The sequence below is a fragment of the Vitis vinifera genome, chromosome 9 (assembly GCF_030704535.1).
Source record: "Vitis vinifera cultivar Pinot Noir 40024 chromosome 9, ASM3070453v1".
NCBI lineage: Eukaryota > Viridiplantae > Streptophyta > Magnoliopsida > Vitales > Vitaceae > Vitis > Vitis vinifera.
The window spans coordinates 10,835,708-10,854,293 of record NC_081813.1 but is presented as its reverse complement, the minus strand read 5'-3'; the positions used below and the strand labels follow the sequence as shown (position 1 = coordinate 10,854,293).

The 18,586-nt window shown below is 27.0% G+C and overlaps 1 non-coding gene across 1 annotated transcript; it reads right to left on the bottom strand.

Annotated features, from left to right (window-relative positions):
* Window positions 1-2,989: 2,989 nt before the first annotated feature.
* Window positions 2,990-3,062, bottom strand: TRNAE-CUC (transfer RNA glutamic acid (anticodon CUC)). The gene has a single exon. It is a non-coding gene; the product is annotated as a tRNA-Glu (tRNA).
* Window positions 3,063-18,586: the final 15,524 nt, after the last annotated feature.

Below are 18,586 nucleotides of genomic sequence, written 5' to 3'. Positions count from 1 at the left end.
TGAGCTAAAAGCTTTGATACCATATGAGAGAAATGAAGAAGGGAAACAAAGAAAAAGGAATAGAGGACAAAATACAAGTAGAGTAGACTTTCTTTGTCTTTGTTTCTTTATTTTATTAAAAAAAGAAAAAAGTTACAAGGATTTTGTATAAAAAGAAGAAAACAACCCTAACAACCTGACCTACTATTCAACACCACATGGCAGTCTAGAAGTTTCAAAATGCTTTTTAACATGGAAGGTTGGGTGGAAGAACATGTAATGAGGTTCATCGGCGAGGGTAGCAACATACAGGATTTCATTGATATAATGTTCTTGGTGATTGAAGGCACTACCATGTTTGCTCATTCAAGGGAAACAATTATCAAAGCAATAGTAATGGTATATTATGCTTCTTTCTTTCTTGGAAAAGTGTGTTTTTTGTAACCAACTTTAAAAGTAAAATTATATATATATATATATAGATATAAACCCTTCACAAATAATTCAAATGTAATTTAATCTGCATGCTATACTAACCATTCAAATTAATACATAAAGCTCTTATAAGGATATTAATTTATCTATAAATAAATAATTTATTAATTTATTGATAAATGAATATTTATTAATTTATAAAGAGTATTATGTTTCTATCGTACAATACTTGTACAAAAGAATGAATGTGATAAAAAGTTCATACATGAAAGCTTGAGAAACACATGCTTATTAATAAAAAAGAAATGTGGTGTCAAAATTAAATATCTTAAAATACAATAGGTTTCAAGTATATGATGATTCAAATAAATTGAGAAAATTAGAAGTTATAAAATGTTATTCAATACTACATTATGAAATTTTATTTGCTATATTATGAATTTTTGTTTGATCTATATATATATATATATATATATATATATATATATATATATATATATTTCATTAGTTATTAATTTATATTTCTTTGGGACCTATGGATTTTTAGAAATATTATTATTTTATACATTTAATGAGATTATTTAGTATATTAGCATGAGTTGAGACTAAAAAATTTTATTATTTAAGAAGGTTACTGATTTTTCTAACACTCATTTGTCAAGGCTTTTAGTGTATATCATTATATTAGTAACATTTGGAGTTAAATATTTAAAATTATAATTATTTTGAGTCAAATATATTAAATTTAAATTTCTTTTTTCAATCTCTTTTTCTGAAACTACTTTCCCTTTATTTTTTACTCATTTCTGTTTAGCAATTACAATTGTTTATAAAAAAGTTAATTTCATTCACCTCCTCTTGAGGTTTTGATTAAATACACCTGACCCTTATTGGTTTGAAATTTTATCAAATACCTCATTTCTCATTCAAAAGAAGTGAAATATTTGATGAAATTTCAAATCTATAGAGACTAAGAGTGCGTTTGACAATAATTCTGAAAAATGTTTTTAGTTTTTTTAATACTTGAAATTTTTTATTTTGCAAATATTAGAAATATTATAAGTACTTTTTAAAATTACTATCAAACAAACTTTAAATGCATTTAGCCAAAATCTTAGGAAAGGTAAATGAAATTAATCCAATTAAAATATCTTAAATGAAGAGTAAAATCAAGAATTAAAAAGAGAGATAATATCATTGAAAGCAAATGTTGATAACCTTGAAGAAGGAGAGTGTAAGAGTCTTATGTAAATATAGATAAATCCTAAAATTTAGAGGACTTTGTTGTGACTAGAAAAGTCCCCTTTTTTATAATAGATTTATTATTATATAATATTACTTCTTGGCCATGTATCATCTCATCATTCAATCATGGGGTTCGTTTTCTCAAAGAACTCAGGGTTTGGCTCATATTCCTCTCCAAATGAACCGACATAATGCTCATGTTCAAGCTAACACAAACTACCTTTTCTAAATTTGACCCACCTTTTATATACTTCTCCATGACACGTGACACTAAGAGATTGATCCCAAAGTTTGTGTTCATGAGACCTCGAAGTAAAGAAGAAGAGTTTCCTCATCTCATGAGTCCATCAACACTCTAACAAAATCACAACTGTAATCATTGACAAAACAATAACACAAAAATGGTTTTTACGTATGTAATTATATATCCAAGTTTAAAAGGAAAACACACTTACTAAGCTAAAAACATCAATTTTCATAAATATATCAGAAGTTAGATTTTATGAATATATTAATAAATATCGATGAAAAAATTAACAAAAAAATATCCATAAAACAAAATTTGACAAAACTCGAAGAATATTGAGTAAAACTATAACAAATGATAAAAATAAGAAATAATGTAAATATATTTACGTGTACAAAATTCAAAAATGTATTAAATTTAAAATTATAATATATTTAGTTTACATATAGAAAGATATAAAAGAGATGATATAAAAATATTCAACCCATTTGACAGCATCCAGGTTTGATTGTCATTGACCAACAAGTTTTTATAATTTTTTCAAACTTTTTGAATAGAAACCTTAAACTAATTCAAATGGAGTTTGGATCTTAAATATGAATTATAAAAGTCAATTCAAACATTATAAGGTTTGACCGAATAAAAAAAAGCCCCATAAAATGTATAAATAAGTAATTTTGATAATATAAATTTTTTTATTAAATATAATTTTTTTTAATTAACTAAAAGTGCTTTCAAATAAATTTATTGCACTTTTAAATCTTTTTTTTTTTTTTAAAAGCTAAGTTGTTTTTTAAAATTATGAGAAAATTCAAATATGCTTTAGGTATCAATCATAGGTGTGATAAAAATGCTAACAAGAAAAAGTAATGGGCCTTTAAGCAAAAAATGTTAATAGAAAACAAAACGGAACTCATCAACTGGGCCCAAGAAACATATCAAAATGGAACAATAGGCATCAAAGAATAATGGGCCTTTAAGGATAAAATGTTAATAGGAAAAAAAAATGGAACACATCAACTGGGCCCAACAAACATATCAAAATGGAACATAGACATCAAAGTAAGCCCAACAAAAAGTGATTTCCGTTGCCGGGACTTGAACCCGGGTCTCTCGGGTGAGAGCCGAGTATCCTAACCAACTAGACTACAACGGATCATGCAGGTATGGGACAGAATATTTATTAAAAATATATATTCCAAGTATTATAATCATTCCAATGTCTTTAAGATTTTTAACAAATTTATTGATGGGCTCGAAATTCTAATTTTTTTTTTTTTACTATGGATTTATTGAAATATTAAAATTATTAGAGGTATTTTTTGTAATTAAAAGTTGAAAATAATTTTTAAAATTATGTTTGGTTATAGGTTTTCACTTTTTATGTTTAAAAATATTTGATAGCAAAAGAAAAAGGAAAAAAGAAATAGATGTTTCATAAACCCCTTCTCATATTCCAATTTTTTATGAAATAAATATTATTTATTTTTAGAAAATTTAGGGTGAGAAATTAAATATTATTTATTCTTTTTTATGAAACAAATGCTCCTGTCTCACGTTTAAATATTAAGAAATTATTGAAAATTATGAAAATTTTATTTGAAAATCACCAAAAATGGTTGTTTTTTTTCTACTCATTCTTATAACCACAAACATGTTTTTATTTTTTTAAAAAATAAAAAATAGAATTAAAATTACAAAAAAAATGTTGAATATTTATAAAAAAATTTAAAAATTTTAATGTTTAAAAATAATAAAAGTGTACTCAAATGACATCTGAAATAATATCCAAGTTAGGAACATAATTTCACAACAATTGAATCGGTTAAAATGATGTTATTACTTCTAATTATGGTATTGGATTGTATTTCTCATATAACATTAATGTTGATTTGGTAAACTTTTATATCACTTAGCAACTAAAATTAAGGGCTTCTTTTATTGTGATTTTAGAAAGTATTTTTAGTCATTTTAACACTTAAAAGATAAAAAAATTTCAAGTGTTAAAAAGACAAAAAGTGTTTCCTATAATTATTACCAAACATACTTTAAGAATAAGGTTTGATAGTGATTTTAAGAAACGTTTCTAATCTTTTTAATACTTAAAAGATAAAAAATTTCAAATGTTATAAATACTTTCTAAAAGCACTATTAAACATACTTTAATATTTCTCAAATATATATTACCTTGGAGTTTTAAATAATACATGTTTTCTATATGATCAACGAGTATCAAAGTTGGATTCCATGCATATATATATATTGGTATTTTTATTTGAAATGTTTGCATTGAAACTATTATCTTTGAAAGTGTTTTGGGAGAATTATTTATTAAATATATATTTTTTGAAAGTATTATTTAAAGTATTTTTGAGAGAATTATCCGTTATTAAATGTTTATGTAAGTGAGTTTTCAGTTTTTTGAAAATGTTTTTAAAACTTTGTCACACACTTAATTTATTTTAAAAAAAATATTAAAAATACTTCCAAAAAGTGTTTCTTGAACCTAGGTAAGCTTCAAAGCTCCCTCAACGAGTATCTCCAATACTTGCTCACACTAAACATCTACCTTGTTTAATATTTACAACTTCATTTTAATTTCATAGCTTCCGTACTTGCTTGTATATTCTTTACTAGTCTTTACAAGGTCACTTTAATGTCATAATTTTTTGTGAGAGAAATATACTTTAGGTGTAGGAAGCAGTGCAATTACGGTAAAAGTCACAAAACTTTGTAAATTGATAGAAAGTCCATAAAGAGTAAAAGGACAAAAATGTCAATTTCTTATTTTTCTTTATTATTTTTTTTATCTTACTTTATTATTATTATTTTATTTTATTTTTAATATTTTAAATACTTTTAAACACAATTATTTTTGTTAATATTTATTATTATTATAATCATTTAATGTTAGTATTTTTTATTTGATGGATTGTTGCAAATAATTACTTTTATATGTAGATATTACCATTATTTTTTATTACTTATTATTATTATTATTGAAAATAATTATTTATTACCAATGTAAACAATATTTATATTAATATTCTGATATTAATATTATAAATAATAAAGTGAATATTAATTATAGTAACAAAATAAAAGAAAAAGAAAAAGAAAGGAAGAATATTACCAAAAGGAAAGATGAAATGGTAGAAAAATAAAAAGGGGGTAACTTTAGCATTTGCTAATATTTAAATCGTTAAATATGCTTGACATGTAGTATGAAACGTGAACCTTTTACATCCTTTACTCTATCTACACCTCCTTCCATATCTTGAACCATAATTCTCCATTTTTAAATTATGAACTCTAAAATTGATAATGATATTTCTATTATCCTTTTTATTATCTTACATGCAAACCTATTTTCATAAGCAAATATTGCACAGGTATATGTAATGAGAATTTAGGATACTTTTCAAAAATTATTTTAAATTTCTAATCCGTTCAAAATAACAAGAATTCCTATTATACCCATAATTCCTTCTCTATCAAATTTTCTCTCATTTATGTTGGTATTTACATCTTATTTGATTATTGTTTCTTAAAATAATTTTTTTAAACTATTCTATAATATTTTATAAAATATTGATGTGTTTAAAAACTTAAAATATTTTTAACAATATTTTATTTTAAATTATTTTTTATACTTATATAATTATTTTTAAAATAACTTTAAAAAAATAAGTAAAAATAATTAAAATATATTCTTTAACAATTTCCTATTTTTAAAAATTGAAAAACAGTTTTCAGAATAGTCTAAGACCATATTGATTAGTTTAGGAACAGTAAGTAGAATATTTTCAGAAAATTTTTGGTGGAAATTTTACTTTGGTAGACTCCAATGTCCCAATGGACACATGACCATGCATTTTTGCATTGATTTTTGAACATTTCAGGCAAATACTTAAAGAAGAATGCAAATTAAAAGAGATGAAGAATCATGGTATTATATTTGTGAGTTATAATTTGTTGAACACAGATAGTCACAAATTTGTTATTGAGGAAGTGATTTGACAACTCAACATCTGACAAGCCAGTTGTGAGCCATAACATTTATGTGATAGTTCCTTGCACTAATGCCCAGATTTAATGTACTCTTTAAAATGTTGAATGTCGAGCATTGATTCAAGTGTAGAAAGATTTTTGATCCATTGTTTTTTTTTAAAAAAAAATATACTAAGTCGAGTTTTCCATCAAAAGTAAAAAGGAAAAACAAAGTATAATTAATTAAGTCTAGATTTAGTAAAATTTTAAATTAATTCTAAATTTTAAAATTTGTTAAAGTGATTTTTAAATTCATAAGATAAATTTATATTTTTAATATAAATTATATAAATGTTTTATTTTTATATAGAAGTTTCTAATTTTAAAAATAAAAAATGGAAAGTATATTATTATTATTATTTATAATTAGAATCAAATTAATTCCAAACTCTTGGGGTAAGAATCAAAATTTGCAATACATTTCCTTCTTGGTGGTGTTCATCTACCTTTAATTAGAACGTCATCTACCTTTAATTTTAAACGTTTTCTTATTGGTGGTGTTTATCTACCTTTAATTTTAAAGGTTTTTTTAATGGTCTTTATTTTTTATTAAATAGAAAAAATTAAAATATTTAACTTTTTTTATTCAACTAAAAATAGTATATTGATATCAGTCCACATAATTAAATTGAACATATTGATAATAAATTTATTTTAGTTGTGTTAATTGATATTAATATGTTATATTTAGTTAAATAAAAAAAGTCAAATATTTTATTTTATTTTTATTTAATTAAAAAACAAACACCACCTTCAACAAAACCAATAATGAAATGTTTTTTTTTCCTTAAAAGTTCTCGATTGAGAAAAGAAGGTCACAAGACTGAACTTGACACCAAGCCAATTGATAAGGAACTTAGCCAAAGCAAACCAAATTGAGAATTTCGTAGAGAAACAGAATCGGTGCTTGTAGCCGTGGTGGGTTTACCTTGATACCAAAAGACAAGTTTATTCTTGTTCCGAAGGTGTTGATACTGGATCAACTGGAGTTAGATCCTCCTTACGTTGTGCCACAGAGAGCTTCTACCCAGCAGCGAAAGGCTGAGTGAGCTTCCTCCCTACACAAAGGATGTTCGGATAAGGTGTCCGAGCACGCCCCTCCGAAGCTTAAGTTAAGCATAGATAGGTTAGAGCCTTTGGAGAGAAAGTGAACAGGCTAGCTTAGGTGCGTGTACCTGGGTTATACATTAGGATGGCTTTTTATAGTGTGCTGAGTAGACACTTTGACTTTCATGGTAATGATGGCTATCCTATAGGTGGCAGAACAATCATTATAATTTAGGGCGACTGACAGGTGTAGTCAGATGGTGTGTCATAATACAATTGCTCGTTGCTTCATCCTATTGGAGGTATAGGGCAGTAAGTGATAATCCATTGACATGGACGTAAGGATTGGGGAAAGTTCCATCAACCACATCTATGTCAGAAGGGAATGATTACATGCGGCAAAGGAGACTTGAGTGTTGTCCGGAAGACATTGCCTGCTTGGGGAGTCTAGTGCTATTTGCTGCGAGCCTATGTGGTTCGGATAGGAAGCTCCAAGTACTGTGGTGGCTATCCGGATAGTATTGAGGGGAGTGACATGTGGATAGACACATGGATTGAGACGTGGAGAGTGCCCACAAAAGGGACAGTTCTACTAATTAAGACTTTTGTCCTAAGCAGGGGAGTAGGGTTTTCTTCTATTTACTGCAACAATTCACTATGAAACCTACCATCCACTAAGGTCTACCCCCATGTGGAATAGCCTTCCTCTAAAGAAAGCAATTCTTCAAGGCTTTTTTTTTAGTTGTAAGGAGTGAGTTATTTCTCCTATTGAAACTCTGTTACAATATTCTTCATTAATCAACGAACGCTTAAATCATATTTGGATATTTGGATAACTCAAATTTACATCTTATTTATTTTCTTATATTTTTATATTTGGATAACTCAAATGACAATGAGAAAGAAATATAAAATGATTTGAACATAAATGAAATTCTACTATTCTACTCATAAATGAGATTTCAATTTATTTTGATTCCCCTATTATAAGTTATTTTGAAAAACATTTACTGAATAAATAACTGAACACTTGGTTGGATGAATTGTTTTCTAAAAATAAATTTTTATTTTGATTATTGTAAATTCAATTTATATAATATAAACTAAATTCAATTCAAGTTTTTATTAAAAATAAAAATAATTTTGTAATTATAAATAAAGTAAAAAATAATCATTTTTAATAAAATATGGATAGTAAGATTATAATAAAATCATAAATTATATTTTTTTATAAATACAAAAATGTGGATCTAAATCTATTTATGTACGAAATGTTTTTAAAAAATATTCTTATAATTTCTATTATATGCGCTTATATCCTATAATTACTATATATAATTAATATAGATAATGATTTTTGACAACCTATAAATTGATTTAAATAATGTTTCTATTTTAGAAAAATTATTATAATTTATTTTTTTATTTTTTTTTAAAAAAAACTTGATTTAGATAATGATTCTCTTTAAAAAAAAGCTTATCATAATTTAATTTTTCATTCTTAATTTATTTAATAAAAAAATATTTAAATTAAAATCAAGTAAATAAAAAATTGGTTTGAATTAATTTGTTTTTCTGAATCAAAATTTTATACGGAATTTTTCTTTAATGTGTATTTTCATATGATAATAATATATTATTGTTTTAACGGTTATTTCAACTTGATAAAAAATTAATATTTCAAGATGATATAATTTTTTCGTAGAAAAAAAATAATAAATTGTTCATATATCATGTATTTATTATTATATTAATTCAACATATCCATTATTATATCAATTCAAATTAATTCTTTATGAATACTTATTTACCAAAATACATATTAAGAATCATTATATATTTATTTTATATTTCTTATTAAAAAAACCTCTTATTAGAAATATGTCTTTTGCACATCATTCCGTTCTCCGTAATGACTTTTCCTATTCCTACGTATTCATTCATTTCCTTTATATGACTTTTTGTACACGCTTATTCATATCCATTTATTTTCTTTATATACATTCACTCATTCATGGACTTTTAGTTAAGACATTCATTTCTCATTCAATTCCTTTTCACTTCATCAAAATATTAATTTGTTTTGTATTTCTCATTTTAAAAAATAATCATTATCAATTTTTTTTATATCAATCAAAAAAATAAAAAAACCCAAAAAACCTTATTCATCCCCTTTTATGCGTGTTGACATTGGTTCATTCGTTATTCATAATGTTTTTTCAATTTATACTCATTCATTTTCTTTGTATGCTAATATCGATTCATTCCTCGTCCACAATGACCCTTCAGTTTCTTTCATCTGACAATGACAATTATTTATATTCCCTTCTCCAAACTCAACTATACTTATGACTATTATGTATTTTCCTTCTTCATGCAAGAGAAGCTACACTTCTATTTTTCATTTGTAAGTTTGAATATTTTATTTGTAAATATAATTTTTTTAACAATGCAGATGTTTTATTAGTATTTTGTTTTTTTTTCCCTTCCTCTATGGGGTCTTTGTCATAAGATATATTTTATATATGTATGTATATATATATATATATATATAAATTCTAATAAAAATCATTTTTTATTAAATATTGTTTTAGTAGTAGGTGATCTTCTATTTCATTTTGAGATTTTTTAAACATTTGGAATTACTAATTTATGAATAACTACACAATTATTTAAACCATATATGTTATTTCATTATTAATAAAACTAAAATTTATTTAAATATTTGATATTTTATCAAGTGATGGGTTTTGAAATTTTTGTGAAAGTTTCAATGATGACAATATATTTATATCATCATATTATGTAGATAACTTTAAATAAAAATTATCATTATTAAATGATTTATATTTAGTTATTTTAAAAAATTCTAAAAAGTTTATTAGTTAAATATTGAAATTTTCTAAAAGTTTAATAGAAAACAAATCTTATATATAGTGGTGGGTTATCGTTTATTTAATTTTAAGAGTTTTAGATTTAATCATATAGTTTCTAATAACCAAAATTATTTGGAAAATTCTACCGTACCACTTTGGTACCATACCGAAAAAGCATTCTTGCCCATTGGATGAAGGTGGTTCAATCCAGACCGTCCAACTGGTTTATGCATTAAAAAAAGAACAAAAAACAAAAAAACAAAACCAAAAAGAAATAGGGTGTACAAGTTGTCGGTCTGACCTTGTTTTCCCGTTCAATCCTATCTAAAAGTTTGTAATAAGCAAGAGGTGCTAAAGCTATTGAAGCCACGTTTTAGCATGAGAGCATCAATGTAAACTGAGGGCCTACTTATTTTTTGGCTTTTAGAGCCACATTTCATCATAGGAGAATGAATGAAAACTGAAGGGCCTACTGATTTTCTAGGTTTTAGAGAGGTGAGCTTCAGAAAAACGTTTGAGGGTCTGGAAAGGGAGTTTTTTGGTGAAAAAATAGTTTACAAAGAGAGTGAGCTGAGTGGAGATTTGAAGGAGAAATAAGAGAAAGCAAGAAAAGAAAGGAATAGACTAGGGGAAGGGGGAGCTTGTTAGTGGTTTTGCTGAAAATTCGAGAAAGAAATATGAGCTAAGAGCCCAGAAAATCCTATTGGGTTTACAGCATTTTCAGGTAAGGATACTTTGTTTTCCAAAAAGAAAGATTATCATTTCATGATTCTTAGCCTCTTGTAGGAAGAGATGAACATACCGTAATGAGAAAATAGAGAACTGTAAGTTGAGAGAATGAGAGAGAAATAATATAGCTAGCAGGGTAGGTTGAGAGATAGGGAGAGACTTACTCCTATGGAACATCTACTAGCATCCAATCCCCATCTTTGTCTTCATATAGAGAGGGAAAAAAAGGTCTAATGGAAAAGAAAAAAAAAACTCAAGAGGCAAAATCAGATAAGTAATTTTCTTAGCTTCTTTCATAACTTATTTTTTTAAGATATCAAATCAGTAATCATATTGGGGAGCATTTTCTGGTAAAAAGATCCTAATGGAAGTTAATATGGTTTAAGCAGATTTGATCCTATATGAGTTGGACTGATTATTTTATTGTCATCTTTCTGTTAATTATCAATATGAAATTCACATGCATCAAAGCACATTTAATCTAGAATGTGATTATTTTGCATTTCCTTGCTAAAAATTAAAACTAAAACAACTCATATGGAATAAGTAAGTTTGATACCATGGAATATATCTTAAGATTGATATTTTTTTATTATAAAATTTGTTGTTTTTTTTAACAATAAAATGATAAATGTCTCGTTGATTGAATAACATAGAAAGAAAATAATAGTTTGAGAAGGGACTTTCAAGGAAATTTTGTATTTCTATGAATAAATAGTATTTATCATCTGAATCAAGCATAAATTATCTGTTTGCCAAAATTCAGTTAATGATTCAATCAAACAGAAAAGCTTTGCTATATAATTTGAGCACTAAAGTTTTGAGTACATATCACTTTATTTGTTTCTAAAATACGTTCTTCATTTGTACTAAATACTAATTTTTTAGCATGCCATATTTTTATATCAGTGCATTATTCTCATAAAAAAGCTTCATTTTGTAGGCTGAAAGTGTTTATAATCAGTCCCTTCATTTCAAGAGAATTGCCAAACATGTTGGAGAGCCCATGTCTTATGTAGAATCTGTGGCTTCATCAGTAGTACTTGAGACAACCATCACTTATCATCAAAACTTTTTATCCTCTTTGAATCTTACTAAACAACAGGACTATGATGGTTTGTTTCTTTTCAAAGGTATGAACTAAACAGTAGGAGGAACACCAAGGTGATATTTACATGCTTACATTTAAAATCATGTTCTAAACAATAGGAGCCAAAAGATATATATATATATAACAAGAATATTAGCAAGACTTTTCCAAATATTAATAATATTATTTGTATAGTCTCACAGTAATCTACACTCCCAATATTGATATGCTCGATGAATGTGTCTTGACTTAGAAAATCAAATATGTATATTTTATATTTGTCACTTAATTATTTGAATGTAATACATAGTTTTAATTAGTTGTAAGTGAAACTCATAATGTTGTATCTTAAACAGGAGCAAACAATCATTTGAGGAGAATGATCCCCTTTCAAACCCAAAATGTTCTCTGGGTTCATTGCTTTATTATTTGTAAGAATATATATATATATATAGTTAATTCATTTTGGATATTTATTCATATGTTGAAAATATAATCATTTTCATATGATTTTTTATGTAGTCAAGAACAAGTAGTCACAAGAAAGGAAGATAACAAGGAGTTAATAATAAATCATGATGTAACAAAAGAAATGGATATTTGCATAATATGTTTTTTAGTCAACTTTTATATCCTATATGATGATTAACTAATTTAATAATACAATTGCAAAAAGAAATTGGAAAAAATGGCAATCCCTTTCAAATGGAGAAAAAAAAAAGAGTTCTTAGAGAAGTTGAAAAAATGCCCTAATGAATGTATAAAATAAAAGGGTAGAAGCTCAAAAAATGCATCAAATGTAAGAAATTTGAAATTTATCTTTTTAAATTTTGATAATATTTTCTTTCAATTTTAAATATATATGCATATGTATATGTATGACTTGCAGTCATATCTTCACACTCATTGTTCACCTAATCAAATGTATAAAGCACTTCAATACTTGCAACCTAATTAGAAGACGACTATACAAGAAAGAGGCTTTGGAGGTATTTTAGGATTGCAATGTACTAAATTTGATCATAGTTTATGTCTTTGGTTGGTAGAGAATTTTGACACTCTTTCATGCACATTAAGTGTGCATAACACTTCCATTAAATTATCCCCAATAGATATCGAGTTAATTTTGGGCTTGAAGGCTAAGGAAGTGAAAGTAGATATAGATAGTTGCACAAGTAAATGGATTGATTTATTTAACATGTATTGTGATGGGAAGGGAAAATTGTCATTGTTGATGTTAGAAAACCCAATATGACAAGAAAATGATTGTGAAGATGAATTTAAAATTCATTTTGTATTATTTGTTTTGGGTGCCTTGTTATATCCAACGATGAAAGTTAGTGTCAAGCATTCCTTCTTTTATCTCCTTGAAGACACCGCATCAATAAAGAAGATAAATTAGGCCCAAATAGTATTCTTCTTCCTTGTACAAGGCATAAATGAGTTTAAATCCAAGAAATGAAGCAGTGGGATTTCTGGATGTTTTTTTTCTAATGATAATACACGTTTAACAAATTTGAGATATTACGATATTTTTAACAATAATAGAGTTTGTGAAATATTCAACTCAAAAATTATTTTTCACATCATCCTTTCTAACACTAAATCCTATAACTTTAGCAAATAAATTATAAAATTATTTTGTCTCCTCTAGTAAGTTGAACTCCATTTTCCATACATCTTCAAGCGTTAAACCATTGAAAATCTTCTCTAAAATTAGCACGGCCTCATCATCAGACTCAGTTTTCATATTGCTATTATATGGTAATCAAAGGTTTCGTCGTTCAAATTGATGATGAATTCATTTCCTTTGCCTTTGTCCAACATATCCATGAAGGAACTGAAATCTAAAAGAAAGAGTGGTTAGAAAATTACATTATCTAGTTATTCTTTTCTCTCTCACACATTGTTCATACCCTTTACATAATGTTCGTACCCCATCTCACATTGTTCGTGTCCTCTCTCACAATGTTCGTACCACATCTCACAATGTTCATACCCTCTCACAATTTTTGTATACTCTCTCACAATATTTGTACTCTCTCTCACACAATTTTTGTACTTTCCCTCACAATGTTCATATCCTCTCTCACAATGTTCGTACCATCTCTCACAATGTTCGTACCCCATTTCACAATGTCCGTACTATCTCTTATAATATTTGTATCTTCTCTCACAATATTCGTACCCCATTTCACAATATTCATACCTCATCTCACAATGTTCGTACCCCATTTCACAATGTTCATACCTCATCTCACAATGTTCATACCCCATCTCACAATGTTCGTACCTTCTTTCACAATATTTGTACCATTTCTTACAATGTTTGTATCCCTTCTCACAATGTTTGTACCATCTCTCACAATGCTCGTACATTCTCTCACAATGTTCATACCCTCTCTCACAATGTTTGTACCCTATTTCATAATGTCTGTATCTTCTCTCACATTGTTTGTACCATCTCTCACAATGTTCGTACTCTCTCTCATAATGTTTGTATCTCATCTCACAATGTTCATACCCTCTATCACAATATTTGTACCCTATCTCATAATGTTCATACTTCATCACATTGTTTGTACCCCCATCACATTGGTCATACCCTCATTACAATGTTCGTATCCCATTTTAGAATGTTCGTACCCTCATTCACAATGTTCATACCCTTTCTCACAATATTTGTACCCCATCTCACAATGGTTGTGCCCTCTCTCACAATGCTTGTATCTCATCTCACAATGTTCGTACCCAATTTCACAATATTTCATACCATCTCTCACATTGTTCATACCCCCTCTCACATTTTTCGTACCCTATTTCATAATGTTCGTATCCCATCTTATAATGTTCCTACACTCTCTCACAATGTTTGTACCCTCTTTCACATTATTCATACCCTATCTTACAATGTTCATACCTTCTATCACAATGTTCATATCATCTCTCACAATGTTTGTATCCCTTATCACATTATTTTTTCTCACAATGTTCATACCCCATTTCACAATGTCCGTACCCTGTCTTACAATGTTCATACCATTTCTCACAATGTTCATACCATCTCTCACAATGTTCGTACACTCTCTCACAATGTTCGTACACTCTCTCACAATGTTCGTACCCTCTCTCACAATGTTCGTACCCTCTCTTACAATGTTTGTACCTCCTTTCACAATGTCTGCACCCCTTTTTACATTATTTGTACCCTCTTTTACATTATTTGTACTCCTCACATAGTTTATTGTGACCCCATATTTTCACATGCGTTCTCACTCAATGTCGAGACTCACTTTTTGTTTGTGAAAAACTAATTTTATAAATAACAAAGTCGTCACTTATTTTCATTTTATTTTTTTTAAAGAGAAAGCAAAATAAGAAAGAAAAACCCTAAAAAATGACTCTTGAAAGAAAAGACAAGTTTGTGAAAACCAAGTTGGGTTCGAGGGTCAGGTTACTTCTTAGGAAGGTATAACGAAGAACCGTAGCATTCCTCTAAGTCCTAAAAGTTAAGTCTCTATGAAATAAGTTGAGATCATTGTGAGGATTAATTGATTAATTCATGGATACAATGAACTGAATAGACACATAAACACAATTCATTAATTTAATGAAGAAAGGCATACCTGATTTGCATTCCGAGCGCTTTTAGAAATCACAAAAGTTAAATAACAAGCAATAGCATCACATTGCATTCTAAGCAGTCACATATTCCATAACGAGGCGAATTTAATGTCATACAATCTCAACACAACAAGTAAATACTAATAGACAATGTTCAATCACAAGCTTTAATTTAAATAAATGGTGAAGAAAAGGTTTGCGTACCTGGTTTAGCGTCTTAAAGCGCTTTTATAGAAATGACATTAATTCACAAATAATAATAATGAATTCAAAAAAGAATCAAAAACTAAACTTATATATAATCAATGTCAAATTTATTCACAATTGGGTTTCTTTACAAAAAAAAATCAGTAAATGATCAAAATAGGGGATTCTAAAAATAAATCTAAAACAAATATTTAGAAGTTAAGTTTTATCATGAAAATTTTTAGAGAATATCTCCTATATGTCTAGTTCATCATCTAAGTGATCAAATTAATAAACTAACTTTCATTTAGTACCAAATTTCGTAACGATGTTAATAGGTCCAGAATAGAGCATCTTTTTAAGGTATTCAACAATTGATTTTTTTAATTAACTTAAAGATGTCCTAAAATCATAAAAAATAAAAAAATAAAAAATAAAAAGTCATACAACTAGATTGATATGTCTAATTTAAATGAAAAATAATCACAGAGCAATATCACATTCATAATATATTTACAAATAGATAAAAATCTCTCAGTTCTACAAAAGTGCCTATGCATTGGGTGTAAGAAGAAAAAAATCATATCTTTCATTTTAGGAATTATTTATTAATATTTTGTGTGGAATTATTTATTAATATTTAATGTGTCAAAAGTTAAATTTGGGAAATCTAGATTGAGTTAAAAAATTTCAAAGAAATTAAATATTTATTTTAGTAATTTAATTTTGCAAAACAAGACTGAGTATAAAAAATAGAGTGAAAATTGAACCTTCTGAAACATTGATTTATATCTTCTAATGGAGAAATTATTTTTGACTAAAATCAAATTCAAAAGTTTACAGCACCATGGAATAATTAAAAAAAAATTAAAGAGTTTATAAGAGGTCATATTCCAATTTACAAGTTCAAATATACAATGAACTGTCAATAATGTCAATAGAGATCCATATTTTTGGGGGAAAAAAAATTTTGTAGGGATCTATTAAACCCCATTTTAATTTCCATAAATTTATCCATAAAGACTCCATTGATTGGAGCTATGGATTTTAATTAATGTGTATTTAAAACCAAAATTCATTTTAAAACCTTTTCAAAAGTTGCATACCGAATATAATAGGTAGCATTGTCTTTTTAAAAAAAATTAAAATTTTGTACTTAAGGGGATCTAAGATGAATTTTAAATATAGTTTTAAGGATTGATTTTGTTATAAAAGATATATAAAAACAATTTTTCTAAAAATATTAATACATATAGATTCTTAAACTTGGATCATCAAAAAATTATAAGTGTGCATGTGTGAATTAGTTTTTAAAAAAAAGAAAAAAAAAAGAAAAATTTAGATAAATCAAGTTTTCATGAATCAAAATCAAAAGAATTTATTCAAAGCCAATTGTCATGTAATTCTCCAATGGCTTACATTGATAAAATGGAAATTTCCGGGTTTTTAATTAAAGTTTCATAATTTTTTTTTCATTAATTTTCACAATTGTGATTGAGTTTAAAACATGATCACATTTTAGTTTTGGAACACATTTAGCAAAAGATTATTAACATACTTGAACAAAACTTATATCTTTGTATTATTCTATTTGTTTATATAACTTTTCAAATTAGACAAACATATTTGCCAAAACACTTCACAGAAATTTCCAAATTGTACACAACTTGTTGATATATTCTATTATATAATTACATTGTGTAACCATCTGCTCAACTTTTTATAAACTAATATTAATGTTTACAAGAACAAATAACCATACGTCCTTTTATACAATGGTATTCATCAAGAGTTATATCCTATTTTATTTAATTCACACATCATTTTTCCAATAGTTCATTTACAAATTAATCACATTGTATATATTTTATTTCGTTTTTCAATTAAATATCTAAAAAAGATTAAATTATCATATAGAATACATCCAATCGACAAGTTGATATATTATATAAAATGCATCTAAAATAGAGTTAAGTCATTGTTGTGGAACATGTCAAACTAAGTTATAATTAACATGACTTCTATTAAAAAACCATGAAGTGAAAGAAAGAAAATGAATTAATATAAACTACATATAATGTTAACTATGGGCAATATAATCTAATGGCATGTTATCTTTTTCTTTTTTTAAACAATTCAAAAGCTAAATTAGTGATGGGATGAATTACTAGAAAACGACTAAAAAAATACACTATCGGATTTTTAGATTATGAATCAAAACGTATTTTTAAGCATATATATGATTAAAACAACAAACACATGTGGCCTTTCTTACATCTGCACCAAGTTAATATTCTTATAATCTAATAAAATAAATATGAGAAAGTGATTTAAAATTGGAGAAAATAGTACTAACTTGTGCCTAATGGTGTTCTGAAGTTGATGGAATGGATGTATTATAGCTAATCCTCTCACATTGATGAAGATAACAAATAGTGATGAGGTGATTCTCTAGTGAAGACCTTGATATACGGAACAACAAACTTTGATGGTGATGTACTACTTGACAGTAGTGAAGATGTAGTTCCCTCATATGAAGAAGTACGATGATTAGAAGAAACTCCTCCGGAGATGAGTAAGTCAGCGGTGGTGAAGGTGTAAACGGAAATCTAAAATTTCCCAAGATGAAGATGCCGAAAAAAGCTTGAAATCTCATCTTTCATGAGGATTAATATGGCATTGTAGGTGTTTCTTTCTAGTGGTGAGTGAATGATTGAGATGAGTGAATTGGCAAGTGGTGAAGCTTTTGTGATTCACTAATGGAGAGTTTAGGTGCTTGAAACTATCAAGTTTCCTATGTTGAAACGATCTCCAATTCTTTAGAAGGAATGGAGATCCAGAATGATGGTGATCTTAGGGCCCCAGATAAAGATGAAGACCCGAAGCAATGCAACTGATGTTCCAACGATGAGATGTCGGGTTGATCCGAGAGAAGGTGTGTTGCCAATCGATATTGCTCTCAGATGACAACTAACTCTAATGATGGTGATGACTCTCTATAAATGAACCAGCGAGCTACAACAATGGTGAATTACTATAGTAGGGATGAACTCCATAGACGAACCAACAAACTTCATG